This window comes from Mobula birostris, chromosome 5 (genome assembly GCF_030028105.1).
Source record: "Mobula birostris isolate sMobBir1 chromosome 5, sMobBir1.hap1, whole genome shotgun sequence".
Classification (NCBI taxonomy): Eukaryota; Metazoa; Chordata; class Chondrichthyes; order Myliobatiformes; family Myliobatidae; genus Mobula; species Mobula birostris.
Window position 1 is genome coordinate 76,880,814 of NC_092374.1, and position 13,253 is coordinate 76,894,066.

A 13,253-nucleotide genomic window follows, 5' to 3' on the forward strand; every position below is an offset into this window, starting at 1 on the left:
TCGTCAGAACATGGAGGAACCATTCCACACACCCCAATGATCTTGTGACAGTCTCGGAGGCTGACCTGAGAGCCCACGGAAAGCATCCGGCCCAAATGGGGTACCTGGCTGAGGACTAAAGGCCCATGCTGATTAGCTGGCTGGAGTGTTCACTGAGATCTTTAATGTCTCACTTCGGCAGTCTGAGGTATCTGCCTGCCTTAAGCAGGCTTCGGTTATACTGGTGCTTAAGAAAAGTGCCGTGACTTGCCTCAATGACTATTGCCCAGTAATACTTACATCCACAGTGATGACGTGTTTTGAGAGGTTGGTGATGAGATATATCAACTCTTGCCTGAGAAGCAACTTGAGATCACTCCAATTTTCCTACTGGAGCAACAGGTCCGCAGCAGATGCCATTTCATTGACTCTTCACACAGCCCTGGAACATCTGAACAGCAAAGGTGCAAACATCAGGATGCTCCTTATCAAATACAGCTTGGCATTTAATACTGTCACCCCTCAGAATGAATCATTAAGATTCATGACCTTGACCTCAGTACCTCCTTGTGCAATTGGATCCTCAATTTCCTCACTTGCAGACCCCAGTCAGCTTAGATTGGCAACGACATCTTCTCCACAATCTCTATCAACACGGGTGCACCGCAAGGCTGTGTGCTTAGCTCCTTGCTCGACTCTCTTTATACTTATGACTGTGTGGCTAAGCACAGCTCCAATGCCATTATTAAGTTTGCTGACAGTACCACTGTCCTATGCCGAATGTTTTGGAGTAATGGATATTTTGCAGTCCATCAAAGGTGGTGATGAATCAGTATATAGGATGGAGATTGAAAATCTGGCTGAGTGGTACCACAACAACAGCCTCTCAGTCAAAGTCAGCAAGACCAAGGAGCTGATTATTGACCACAGGAGGAGGAAACTGTAGGTCCATTAGCCAGTCTTCATTGGAGGATTGGAGGTGGGGAGAATCAGCAACTTTAAATTCCTCAGTGTTATCCTTTCAGGCAATCTCTACTGGGTTCAGCATGAAAATGCAGTTACAAAGAAAGTACAGCAGTGGCTGTTTCCTCAGGAGTTTGCAAAGATTCCACATGACATCTAAAACTTTGACAAGCTTCTATAGGTGTGTGGCAGAGAGTATATTGACTGGCTGCTCCATAGAATGGTATGGAAACTCCAATGCCCTTGAATAGAAAATCCCTCAAAATGGAGTAGAAATGGCTTAATCCATCACAGGTAAAGCCCTCCCCACCACTGAGCATATCTACACGGAGCATTTTGTAGGAAAGCAGCATCCGTCATCAGAGACCCCCATCACCCAGGTTATGCTGTCTTCTCGCTGCGGACTTCAGAAAGGAGATACAGGAAGCTCAGGACTCACATCACCAGGTTAGGATACGTTACTACCCTTCAACCATCAGGCTCTTGAACCAGAGGGAACAACTTCACTCAACTTCACTTGCCCCATCACTGAACTATTCCCACAACCTATGGATTCAACTTTCAAGGACTCTTCATCTCATATTCTTGATATTTATTGCTATTTTTTTTCTTTCTTTTTGTATTTGCACAGTTTGTTGTCTTTTGCCCTGTAATTGTACTCCCAATTGGTGAAGTCATCCATTGATTCTATAATAGTTGTTGGATTTATTGAGTATGCCCTCAAGAAAATTAATCTGAGGGGTTGTATATGGTGACATTTATGTACTTTGATAATAAATCTACTTGGAATGTTAAACTATATCCAAAGAGCTTTGAAAGATTAAGGTGAATTCAATTTCCTTTTGCATTTCCGAAGATACTAGATGCAGCTTATCTGGTCCTGGTAGCCTACCTACTGTAAGCTCAGTCTTTTCAAATATCATCATTCTCCTGTTCCTTCCTGAGACCTCTGTGATTTTGTTTTTCCATATTTATTATAATCCGTTCTGTAAGTTACTGTTGAGTTCACTGCCAGATCAGAACAACTCCTTGCAAAAATGTTCCCTTGAGCCTGTTTCCTCGATCTGTTTTTTGGCCAAGTGCCTTAATTCTATAGCTACAGATCCTCCTTTCTATGATTTGACCATCAGAGGATAGAAGTTTGTTTCCACAAACCAAAATAACCACCATAAAAATATTACTATTTCAGTGTACAGTGTCCAACCACAAAAAAAAAATGATGTTTACACCTGGACAAATAGCTGGAAAACATTATGAATGTGTTCACATGGGGACAGATATTTTGGATTAATACTGCTGACGATTTGGGATATTGGTCTTTGGCTTCTTCATGGGAATTATCCTGTCATCATAAAACCCCTCCAATGGACCACTCAGTTTGCGAAGTTTGAAGTTCAAACAGTAATAGTTCTAATCAATGTGTTTTTTTTTGTGGTATACCTGTTTTTGAAGGGGTTGCCTGGTTTTTGTTTGGTTCCCCTGGGCCTCTTGCTGAGATGTCAGTATAAAACACTGCTTCTTTATGCGGATTTGAAATCCCAGCCAGATGCAGGAGAGGACTTAACACTCTGTGCAATTTTATTTTATTTAGAGATACAGCCCGGAGTTGGCTCTTCCGGCCCTTCGAGCTGTGCCGCCTCAGCGATCCACGATAACCCCGACTTAACCCTAAACTATTCACCAGACAATTTACAAAACCAATTAACCTACCCGGGATGTCTTTGGAGTGTGTGAGGATATGGGAATACCCCAGGAAAACCCAAGCACTGCACAGGGATTCCTTACAGAGGATGCTGGAATTGAGTTCTGAACTCCTACACCCTAGCTGTCATAACGTCATGCTAACCGCTACACACATGGTGCTGGTTACCAGCCCTGTTTATCAATGGTGGCTCCCTTCCCTTCCAATGGGGAACATCTCTGCTTATTAACATGGTTATGTTTTTAAGTTCTTTGAATCAGTTTCATTTGAAGTACTCTTTTCTCAACACTTTTCACTAAGGATAGACTACGCCATATAAGTAGATGAAGCTGAATCCCATACTCATTCTCAATCACTATCTTTGCTTGAATAAGTTGTGGTATTTTACAGTCCACTTCCTTTTCCTGCTCAATTTCATGAAATGCATCTATTCAGTAATTGCAGGTTTGGTTCCTTTGTCTAGATTATTGTCTCAAAGTTCCCCTCTCACTGATATCTGTTGTCCAGTATTTTTTTTTCAGTTGTGAAATCAAACATGGAGATTGAGAGAATGGACTTACTGACATGTCCCTTGTGGCGAAAAGTGCTGACAAACAAAAAATACTTAAGAAGAAATAGATTCAAGGATCAGTGACCATCCCTCAAAAATTTTCTGTCAAACTTTAATATAGCTGATCTTTAGCAGGACTTTTAGTCTCATTTGCTGCCTATATTGATATCCTCTGATTCGCACATAGAGGCAGAATCATAGAGTACTACAAATAGAAATAGGTCCTTCAGCCCATCTAGTTTGTGCAGAACCATTAATCTGACGGATCGACCTACACCTGGACTATCGTCCTCCATATGTCTCCCATCAATGTACCTATCCAAATTTTTATTAATGTTGAAATCAAACCCACATCCACCACTTGTGCTGGCAGCTGGTTTCACACTCTCACCACCCTCTGAATGAAGAAGTTGCCTCTCATGTTCCTCTTAAATATTACACCTTTCATCCTTAACACATGACCTCTAGTTCTAGTCTCACCAAACATCATTGGAAGAAGCCTGCTTATATTTACCCTATCTATACTCCTAATAATTTTGTATACCTCTATCAAATCTCCTCTCAATCTTCTTTGTTCTATGGAATAAAGTCCCAATCTGTTCAACCTTTCCCTATAACTCAGGTCCTCAAGTCCTGACTACATCCTTGTAAATTTTCTCTGTACTCTTTCAATCTTATTTACATCTTTCCTGTAGGTAGGTGACCAGAGCTGCACACAGTACTCTCAAATTAGGCCTCACCAATGTCTTATACAATTTCAACATAATATCTCAACTTCTGCACTCATTACATTGACTTATGGCCAATGGGCCAAAAGCTTTCTTTACGACCCTATCTACCTGTGACGTCACTTTCAAAGAATTATGGATCCGTATTCCCAGGTCCCTCTGTCTGCCACTCTTTCAGCCCATTTTTCCAGCTGGTCCAGATCCTGCTGCAAGCTATGAAAGTCTTCCTCGCTGTCTAACACATGCCCAGCCTTGGTGTCAATTGCATATTTGCTGATCCAGTTAACCACATTATCATCCAGATCACTGATATAGATGACAAGTAATGACAGACCCAATACTATTGACAGGCCTCCAGTCAGAGAGACAGCTAGAGGGTAACCGCCTCTCTGGTTTCTCCTGTGAAACCAACTTGAATGCTTAGTGACTGAATCTCCTTGACCAACCTCCCATGTGAGGCCTTGCTGAAGTCCATGCAGACAACATCCACTGCCTTGCCTTCATTGACGTTCCTCGTAAAGTCCTTGAAAAACACTATAAGATTGGTTAGACATGACCTACTAAGCAGAAAGTCATATTGACTATCCATAATCAGTCCCTGTCTATCCAAATATTTTCAGAATACCTTCCAATAACTTTGTCAGGATCTGATGTCAGGCTCACCGGCCTATAATTTCCTGGCTTATTCCTAGAGGCTTTCTTAAACAATGGACAATAATGTTCTTAAACATTAGCTATCCTCCAGTCCTCCAGCATCTCACCTGCGCTTAAGGATGTTTCTCTGCTTGGGCCCCGGCAATTTCTGCACTAGCCTTCCACAGGGTCTGAGAGGGCACATTGTCAGGCCCTGGGGATTCATCCACTCTAATTTGCCTCAGGACAGCAAACACCTCCCCCTCTGTCATCTGTATTTGGTCCATAACCTTGCTGCTGCTTTACCTCACTTCTATAGACCCTGTGTCCATCTCCCGTGTTAATACAGATGCAAAACATCTAATTAAGATCTCTCCCATCCTTTCTGCTCCAAATATAGTTTACCACTCTGATCCTCCAGAGGACCAATTTTGTCCCTTCTTACCCTGTATATCTGTAGAAGCCCTCGGGATTCTCCTTCACCTTGTCTGCTAGAGCAACATCATGGTTTCTTTTAGGCCTCCTGATTTCCTTCTTAAGTGTTGTTTTATATTTATTATATTCCTCAAGTACCTCATTTGTTCCTTCGTGCCTATACCTGCTGTAAACCTCCTTCTTCTTCTTAACTAGGGCCGCAAAATCTCTCGAAAGCCAAGTTTCCGTAAAACTATTATCCTTGCCTTTTATTCTGAGAGGAACATACAAACTCTGTACTCTCCAAATTTCACATTTGTAGGTCTCCTGCATCCCAAGTACACATTTGCCAGAAAACAGCCTGTCCCAATCCACACTTGCCAGATCCCTTCTGATACTATCTAAACTGGTCTTTCTCCAATTTGGAATCTCATCCTGAGGACCAGTCATACCTTTTCCATTAACACACATCAATGTTGCTGGTGAACGCAGCAGACCAGGCAGCATCTCTGGGAAGAGGTACAGTCGACGTTTCGGGCCGAGACCCTTCGTCAGGACTAATTGAAGGAAGAGCTAGTAAGGGATTTGAAACTGGGAGGGGGAGATCCGAAATGATAGGAGAAGACGGGAGGGGGAGGGATGGAGCCAAGAACTGGACAGTTGATTGGCAAAAGGGATATCAGAGGATTATGGGACAGGAGGCCCAGGGAGAAAGAAAAGGGGGAGGGGGGGAAAACCCAGAGGATGGGCAAGGGGTATAGTGAGAGGGACAGAGGGAGAAAAAGGAGAGAGAGAGAAAGAATGTGTGTATGTAAATAAATAACGGATGGGGTACGGGGGGAGGTGGGCATTAGCGGAAGTTTGAGAAGTCAATGTTCATGCCATCAGGTTGGCGGCTACCCAGATGGAATATAAGGTGTTGCTCCTCCAACCTGAGTGTGGCTTCATCTTTACAGTAGAGGAGGCCGTGGATAGACATATCAGAATGGGAATGGGACGTGGAATTAAAATGTGTGGCCACACAACACCTTTTGCCAATCAACTGTCCAACTCTTGGCTTCATCCCTCCCCCTCCTGTCTTCTCCTATCATTTTGGATCTCACCCTCCCCCTCCCACTTTCAAATCTCTTACTAGCTCTTCCTTCAGTTAGTCCTGACGAAGGGTCTCGGCCTGAAACGTCGACTGTACCTCCTCCTAGAGATGCTGCCTGGCCTGCTGCGTTCACCAGCAACTTAGATGTGTGTTGCTTGAAATTCCAGCATCTGCAGATTTCCTCATGTATACCTTCTCCATTATTACTTTGAAACTAATGGCATTATGATCATTAGATGCAAAGTGTTTCCCTACACAAATTTCTGTCACCTCTCCTGTCTCATTTCCTAATAGCAGATCAAGTATCACACTCTCTCTAGTTGGGACTTCTATATACTGATTAAGGAAACTTTCCTGAATGTATTTAACAAACCCTATCCCATCCAGTCCTTTCACTGTATAGGAGTTTCAGTCAATATGTGGAAAGTTAAAATCACCTACTATCACCTGCCATTGTTTCTCCCAATCTCTCTACATGTGTGCTCCTCCAAATCCCGTGGATTGTTGGGTGTTCTATAATATAATTCCATTAACGTGGTCGTACCTTTCTTATTCTTCAGTTCCACCCATATAGCCTCAGTAGGCATTCTGCCTTGTCTGAGCACTGCCGTAACAGTTTCCCTTACGAGTAATTCCACCCCTCCCCCTTTAATCCATCCTGCTCTGTCACGTCTAAAGCAATGAAACCCTGGAACACTGAGCTGCCAGTCCTGCACCTCCGGCAACCACGTTTCACTAATGGCTACAGTGTTATAATTCCACATGCTGATCCATGTCCTACGTTCATCTCTCTTTCCTACAGTACGCCTTGCATTGAAATATACACAGCTTGGAACATTAGTCCCAACATGCACACCTTTTGATTCCTAACATTGTATGTAGGCCTAACAACATCTATCTCCACAATAACTCCACTATCTGTTCTGGCGCTCTGGCCCCATGTACAGAATTGGTTGGTCATTTACTGGTCCACCCTGGTTTTGAATAATCTCATTGAAGTGAGCTTCCAAATTGTACAATTCTTTGAGTGAAAGCATTTCTCCTCACCTCAGATACCTGTAGCTTATTCTAAGATTATATCCCCTGGTCTTTCAAAATCTACCTTGTTAATCTCTGTCAGAGTTCACTTACCCTGCTGTTTGTTGTCTATTATTAATATTTCACATTGTGCTCTGAATTCAGAGGTTGGTGTATTATTATCAAAATTCACAGATGCTAGTTAAGTGGGGTTATAGCCAATGTTGGATAAGAATCAAAAATGATCCAGGAAGGCATTAGAAAATTTGCAGACTGGGCAGTTAATTGGAGTTGAGAAATCAATATAAATATTGTTTGGTTGAAGAGGACTAATTATCTCTCCTAGAATCTTTTTCACAAAAAAAGCAGTTCCCAATAATGGCAACCATGATTCAGATAGTGGTGCTTATCACTTGAAATCAGATAGTTGTGGTTTCCTTGATCACACTCGAAGAGGAGGGTAGCTTTCCTCAGTCTCCTGGTCAGTTTCCTTTGCAATCAATAATATTAAAGCAGACTTTATGGTCTTTGTCTTGTTACTGTCAAAATCACTGCTTTGTTGGGGAGCTTGCAAAGTGAATGTTGCCTTTGGTGCTCTCTATAGGCCTTCTTTGGGTTAGCATTGCCCAGCTTATGGGCTCCTCATACATGAGGATGAGCATTTGGGAGATTGGTGGGAGGATTGGGATGGATTTGTTGGATCCATGCACCTTCTGCCTCGTGGTATGGAGTATTTCTGTGTGTCCATCCAATCCCCCACCTACCTCAGTTGGGCAGGAATGCTGAACAGATTCACTCATTCACTCACTTGTGTCAGTGAGGCTGGCTGGCAGCTGCTCCTCCCATGCCTGCTATCCCCGTCCTGGGATCCTCTCCGACACTCTGGCTTTGGTTGTTTTTGAATTATGAACAGTTCACAAGAACAGAACCCTGTCGTAACCAAAGGCAGCTTCAAGACTTTCTTGTCACTTGAAATCACATAGTTGTGGTTTCCTTGAAACTTGTTATGGAAGTCCCAATCTATCTTTTCATTCCTTTTGCCCGAGGTTGTGCTTTCAATGTACTCTGTATCGCAGTGATAAACAAGTCCAATTGCTTAATTTGTGTCAGCCTCCTCTCACCCGACCTCCACTTGTCTTTGGCACCAGTCCCAATGCACTGACCAATTTCCAGAATCGTCCTAGGCTGCACAGTCCCTTGGATGGACAAGCTGGGACAAGGAACCAGATCATGGTGTTCACTGATCGCTGCACAGGCAAAGCTATGAACTTCTGGATTAGAGGTGGAGGTATGTTTGTTCTCTGCGAGAAATGTGGTGGTAATTAAATCATTTATGGTTCATCTGAAATGTACTGAATCATGTGAAAAGAATGATTAATTGTTGATCACATTAAGATAGCAGTCACTTGCAAAACACATAAGTAAATAATGTAATTTTTAAATATCTATTGCAAAATGCATTCTGAGCTATTATAGGGCACTTAGTGATTTGCACAAATATTTCCTGGATTTAATAATCCAGTGGGTAAGTGATTGTGAGAGGCACGTTAGCTTTAAGTTTGACATTGCACAACATAATCAATTACGATGTAATGGAACTCATGAAACAAGTAGAGATTAGTCCGTCTGATAGATCAGGTATCAGATATGAGTTTTATTTGTCAGATAAGAAACAATAAAACCTAGGGACAAAGCTGCAACACACATAGGTAAAACAGTAACAGCCATTCTGTTTATCTGGTCCCATGGTTGAGCTGCATCTGTTGATTGCAGGAAGGAAAGACAGCAATATGTCCAAGTTTTTAGTCCACTATAATATAATCAATGACTGATAAATATACATCTTAAACTGCGGTTTGGAGAGCAATGTCCAGCTGGCTTCATACCCTGTTATTAGGCCACTTACCTGCTCCAAATCTCCAATATTGCTTCGAGGGCATAATCTCAAAGAATTTTACACAGATGGATGGGCAAGATAATTGACAAATTTTAGCAAGTTTTGAGCCTTCTGAGACAGACATGGCATTTTACTTGATGCATCAACATTCCAGCACAATAACCCGTATGACTCTGGTTCCCAGCAGATACCCAAACCTAATGTGCAATGAAGCAGAGGTTTACAGCACTGAAGAGGCCATTTTTAGCCCATCTGTCTGTTGCAGAGTTTTATGTGCAGAATTTAAAATGTCTACCATGCATAATATTGGTCTCTGTACTGCAGGATTGGTGTAACAAATTCTGGTATTTGAACCATACTCTGTGGTCAACAGCCTTGAAATAGGACACCCAGGGGTCCTCCTCATCATAGTTGGTGTCTTCAACCAAGAAAATTTCAAGAATGTGTTACAGAAATACTACCAGCATGTCTCCTAAACCACCAGAAGTCCAAATACCATTCACCATTGCAGCTCTGAGGAAACAGATGAGCTTCTACGTGGCTGTCTTGAGTCAGTAGAATGGTCCATGTTCAAAGACTCAGCTGCTAGCTGAGCTCAGTGTGGCAGTGCCATCATGGATTTTACCCTGACTTCAGTGGTTGGGAAGATGTTGGAGTCTATAATTAAGGATGAGGCTTTGGGGTATTTGGATGCACATAATAAAACAGGGCAAATTCAGCATGGTTTCTTTAAGGGGAAATCGTGCCTGACAAATCTGTTGGAATTCTTTGAGGAAATAACAAGCAGAATAGACAAAAGAGAGTCAGCAGATGTTGTTTTCTTGGATTTTGAGAAGGGCTTTGACAAGGTGCCCCACATGAGGCTGCTTAGCAAGATAAGAGTCCGTGGTATTAGAGTAGAGATAATAGCATTGATAGAAGATTAGCTGACTGGCATGAGGCAAAGAGTGGGCATAATAGGGGCCTCTTCAGGTTGGCTACCAGAGACTAGTAGTGTTCCGCGTGGTCTATGTTGGGACAACTTCTTTTCACGTTATATGTCAATGATTTGAATGATGGAATTGATGGCTTTGTAGTCAAGCTTGTGGATGATACAAAGATAGGTGAAGAGATGAAAGTAGTTTCAAGGAAGCAGTGAGGACTGAGACAGAAGTGGCAGATGGTATATAATGTCAGGAAGTGTATGGTCATCACTTTGTTAGAGGGAATAAAGGCGTGGGCTGTTTTCTAAATAGAGAGAAAATTCAAAAATCCGAGGTGCAAAGGGACTTGTGAGTCCTTGCGCACTGTTCCTGAAAGGTTAGTTTGCAGGTTGAGTTGGTGGTGATGAAGGCAATTGCAATGTTAGCACTCATTTCGAGAGGACTAGATTTTAAAATATCGGGCACCACGGTGGCGTAGCGGTTATCGCATTGCTATTACAGCTTGAGGCATTCTAGATTTCAGGATTTAGCTCTAGTGCTGTTCTGTAAGGAGCCTCTGTACGTACTCCCCTTGGAATGTGTGCATTTCCCCCAGGTGCTCTGGTCTTTTCCCACAGTCCAAAAGCAAACAGAGTAGGTTAACTGTCCCATGATGAGGTTAGTGTTGATCAGGATTGTGGGGTTGCTGTGACTTTGTGCTGTAACGCTAAATGAATGAATGAATGAATGAATAACTAGAAAGCAAGGATGTAATGCTGATGCCACAGCTTGGCATTCAATATCATCATCCCCTTAAAAGTAATCAATAAACTCCAAGACCTAGGCTTTAATACCTTTTTGTGCAATTTGATCCTGGATTTCCTCACTCGCAGACCCCAGTCCATTCGGATTGGCAACAGCATCTCCTCCATGCTCTCCATCAGCACAGGTGCACCACAAGGCTGTGCGCTGAGCCCACTGCTCTACTCACTTCATACTTATGACTGTGTGGCCATATTTAAGTTTGTTCATGACATCACTATCATTGGCTGAATCAATGGTGGCAATGAGTTAGTATATGGGAGGGAAATTGAAATTCTGGTTGAGTGGTACCACAACAACAACCTCTTACTTAATACCAGCGAGACGAAGGGAATGATTATTGATTTCAGTAGAAGGAAACCGGAGGTCCATGAGCCAGTCCTCATTGGCGGATCAGAGGTGGAGAGGAGTAGCAGCTTTAAGTTTCTCAGTGTTATCATTTTAGAGGACCTACCCTGGTCCCTGCACATAAGTACAATTACGGAGAAAGCATCTACTTCCTTAGGAGTTTCTGAAGATATGGCACGACATCTAAAACTTTGTCAAACTTGTACAGATGTGTGGTGGAGAGTATATTGACTGACTGCATCACAGCTTGGTATGGAAACACCAATGCCTTTGAACAAAGAGGATACAGCCCAGTTCATCACGGATAAAGCCCTCCCCACCATTGTGCACATCTACGTGAGGTACAAGGCATGATTGATAAGTTCGTGGCCTAAGGTAGAAGGGACCAATATTAGAAAACCTAGCATATTTATTTTTCAACATAGTCCCCTCCTACACTTACACACTTAGTCCAGCAGTCATGGAGCATACGGATCCCTTCTTTGTAGAAGTCAGCGTCTTGGACCTCCAGAAAGTGGTCCACAGCAGGGGTGATTGATAAGTACGTGGCCTAAGGTAGAAGGAGATGAGTTATTAACTCAAGCTTTCTGCATAATCACTCAAAGAGTTGACCTGCATGTGCATGTAACGAGAGCTGTATAACTCATCGCCTTCTACCTTAGGCCACATACTTATCAATCAACCCTGCTGTGGACCACTTCTGGAAGTTCAAGACGCCGACTTCTACAAAGAAGGGATCTGTATGCTCCACGACTGCTGGACGAAGTGTGTAAATGTAGGAGGGGACTATGTTGATAAATAAATGTGCTAGTTTTTCTAAAATTGACTCCTTCTACCTTAGGCCATGAACTTATCAATCACGCCTCATATTGCTGCAGGAATGCAGCGTCCAATATTCAGGACCCTCACTACCCAGGACGTGCTCTCTTCTCGCTGCTGCCTTCAGGAAGAAGGTATAAGAGCCCCAGGACTCATGCTACCAGGTTCAGTATCAGTCATTACTCCTCAACCAAAAGGCTCTTGCCCCATCATTGAAATGTTCCCACAACCTATGGACTCACTTTTAAGAACTCTCATCTCATGTTCTTGTTATTTATTTATTTATTTATTAATTATTATTATTATTATTATTATTATTATTATTTATTTTTGTATTTGCAGTTTGTTGCCTTTTGCACACTGATTGAACTCCCAAGTTGGTGCAATCATTCATTGATTCTACAATGGTTATTATTCTATTATGGATTAATTGAGTATGCCCACAAAAAATGAATCTCAGGGTTGAATATGGTAACATATATGTACTTTGACAGTAAATTTACTTTGAACTTTACAAGGAATTACTCAGAACGCACGGAGTATTGTGAATAGTTTGATCCTCTAGTCTAAGAAAAGATGTTTTGACGTTGGACAGGGTCCAGAGAAGATTCACAAGAATGGTTTTGGAAATGAAAAGGTTAACATATGAGAATTATTTGCGTGCTTTGGGACTGTACTCACTGGAGTTTAAAAATTTAAAGTTCAAAGTAAATTTATTATCAAAGTATGTATATGTCACCATATGCAACCCTGTGATTCATTTTCTTGCATGTATTCAGAGTAACTACAAAAAACACAATAGAATCAATGAAAGACTGCCCCCAACAGGACTGATAAACAATCAATATGCAAATGACAACAAAATATGCAAATACAGAAAAAATAATAATACAAATCTAGACTAAATGGATATATGAAGTGCGCCAGATGAAAAAAAACAGAATTATCAGTTCAGGAACAATGAAAAAGGTTTATACAGGACATTGAAACTGTATTTGACACACCACAAGTGTCAACAACCCAGCACAGAGTTACCAACAAACACAGAGCTAATGAACTTTTGGTCTAATACCTGGTCAAACAGGGTGATGCACAATCAAGAAGGAAACTGGATTAGGGAGGAAAATGAACACACTCACACGATTCAAGCAATGCAAACTCCTGAAGTTACAATGGATATGCTAAAAGCCATTATAAAAAAAAACCACAATTAGAAAAAGTACCGTGAGTGATAATATTCATAATTAATGGTATAAAATTTTACTTTCCTTCTTCCATCCCTATTAATACATATCAAATTTTCTTAAAAATCCTGAAAAAGTGCTCAAATTTTGGACAGAAGGTGAAAGGTATGACTTACCTAAAGGAAAAATCACAAATGACCCA

The 13,253-nt window shown here is 41.9% G+C and overlaps 1 protein-coding gene across 1 annotated transcript in view; it reads left to right on the forward strand.

Annotated features, from left to right (window-relative positions):
* Positions 1-13,253, forward strand: part of bnc2 (basonuclin zinc finger protein 2) — a 669,085-nt gene that overhangs the window by 62,527 nt on the left and 593,305 nt on the right. The gene's annotated exons all lie outside the window — the stretch shown is intronic.